The sequence below is a fragment of the Cynocephalus volans genome, chromosome 9 (assembly GCF_027409185.1).
Source record: "Cynocephalus volans isolate mCynVol1 chromosome 9, mCynVol1.pri, whole genome shotgun sequence".
Classification (NCBI taxonomy): Eukaryota; Metazoa; Chordata; class Mammalia; order Dermoptera; family Cynocephalidae; genus Cynocephalus; species Cynocephalus volans.
In genome coordinates, this window is record NC_084468.1 from 37,174,710 (window position 1) to 37,176,716 (window position 2,007).

The 2,007-nt window shown below is 39.0% G+C and overlaps 1 non-coding gene across 1 annotated transcript; it reads right to left on the reverse strand.

Moving 5' to 3' along the window:
• Positions 1 to 239: 239 nt before the first annotated feature.
• On the reverse strand, positions 240 to 380 carry LOC134386651 (U4 spliceosomal RNA). The gene has a single exon (XR_010024483.1). It is a non-coding gene; the product is annotated as a U4 spliceosomal RNA (small nuclear RNA).
• Positions 381 to 2,007: the final 1,627 nt, after the last annotated feature.

Below are 2,007 nucleotides of genomic sequence, written 5' to 3' on the forward strand. Positions count from 1 at the left end.
TAGGTTTCAGAGGGTTCAGAGATCTTTCAGATTAGGGCCCATGCTGTAGTTTTTATGAAAACGTTTCCCATTAAAAATAATAAAATACAAGATCTTTGCCTGTCTGATCTTTGCCTTAAGCCTTTGAGAAAAGGGAATGAATTTTCAAAATAAACAAAGTGACTGTTTTATTTGAACAGCAGTTTTATTGTTATAATTTCCAACAAGATATTTAATTCCTGAAAAGTTGTACAAGTTCAAGTAAAATGATGAATTAGATGTTTTTAGTCAAAGAGAGGGTTACTTCCACAAAAATTTATTTCATTTTTATGCTTTTCAATTAGCAATAATCACTCCTTGGATAAACTTCATTGGCTGCGATACTGCCACTACACAAAGCTCATTTTAACGTTTTTCATTCTACTTTTAGAAGGCAAATAGCGGCAACAACAACAGAAAAAAGGTGGATAGTAACATTTATTTTTAAAAAGCAACTTCTGGGCTCTTTCCTGGAGTGGTTGCATACTGAGGCCAATAACCTCTACCTGCCTACTGTTTAAAGACAGCGCGCTGTGTGACCAGGTAAAAATTACTTAGTGTTTCTGAGCCACAGTTTTTCCTAGAAAGTTAATTGGACTAGATTTACTTTGAGGTGCCTGTTAAATCTAAAATTTTGTAGTTATCTGATTCATAATTTTGTAGTTATGTGAAGACCCATAAAACCCTGAGATGCTAACAAGTTTATTAAATCATAAAAAAGGGCCGGCCCTGTGGCGCACTCGGGAGAGTGCAGCGCTTGGGAGCGCAGCAGCGCTTCCGCCACGGGTTCAGATCCTATATAGGAATGGCCAGTGCGCTCACTGGCTGGGCGTGGTGCGCGTGACACCAAGCCAAGGGTTGTGATCCCCTTACCAGTCACAAAAAGACAAAAAAAAAAAAAAAAAAAAAATTAAATCATAAAAAAGGCTTTGATTATGTTCACCAGAATACTTCCTATAGCCAAAAAAATTTTTGAACTAGTATACTTAAAAAATCATAATACTTAAGTTGTTAAGCATACTTTAAAATGGATTTAAAGGGGTCAGTTTTTTTTTAAGAACCTGTAATATACTTTTGCTGTATTATTTGAGAATATTCAATATTGCCTTCTAAGGCAAAACAAGTAAGTTGAATGAAACTCTTAAGAAGTGTTTAATATAGTGAGTAAGCAAGCAGCTTGGGAGACATGAACCAAACTCGTAAGATATGTTATCCATAGATAGCCACCTGTAGGGCATATAGAAAGGAAAAATGGAATATATGACAAACAAATGAATGGAACAAATGTGAACATTATTTATAGATAGAAAAGAAGGAAGGATTATGTCACCTCCAGGTTGATAGCTATGTCATTCTTCAATCAGCCACCCATTGTGGTGCCTCATCCTGGCTCCACATTTGCAGATAACACCCAGAGCTGCTTATCAGGCTAATGGAGAGCAATGCCTGTGGCCAGGAGCATTTGCCCTGGTGTGTCTCTAATAGACACGGTCCAATGTTTGTGTTGGCTTCAGGCACCTTCTGAGTGCTAAGCTCCCTTGTTCAACCTTGACTCTGGTCCTCGTAACCACATCATTAGTGAAGAAAGTTGATGTGGGGAGGAAAGAGACCAGAGAGAGAAAAAGGGGATGGGGAAGGCAGAATACATGAGCACTGCTTAACACAAGATCGGGTGTGGTCCTTCCACCTCGCTTGAATCCTATCCTAAATATGGAAACTTGCTCCTCCTTTTCCCTGTGTGACTTGACCCTCATGTGAACTTTCCTGTTCCATGACCCCTGGGATGGTTTGTCTAGTAGTATATTGAGAGGTTTCCACTACACTAATTTCCCACATGACCATACCCTCCCCCATCGCCACGCCAATTTCATTCTTACATTGAGCAATACCTGGAAGGGCCAGGCTCTGTTCTATTGAAATGACAATATAAAACTGTGCTGTTGATTTTTCCAAGTACCCTCCTCCTGAAAAAGACTGGAATATGGCTAA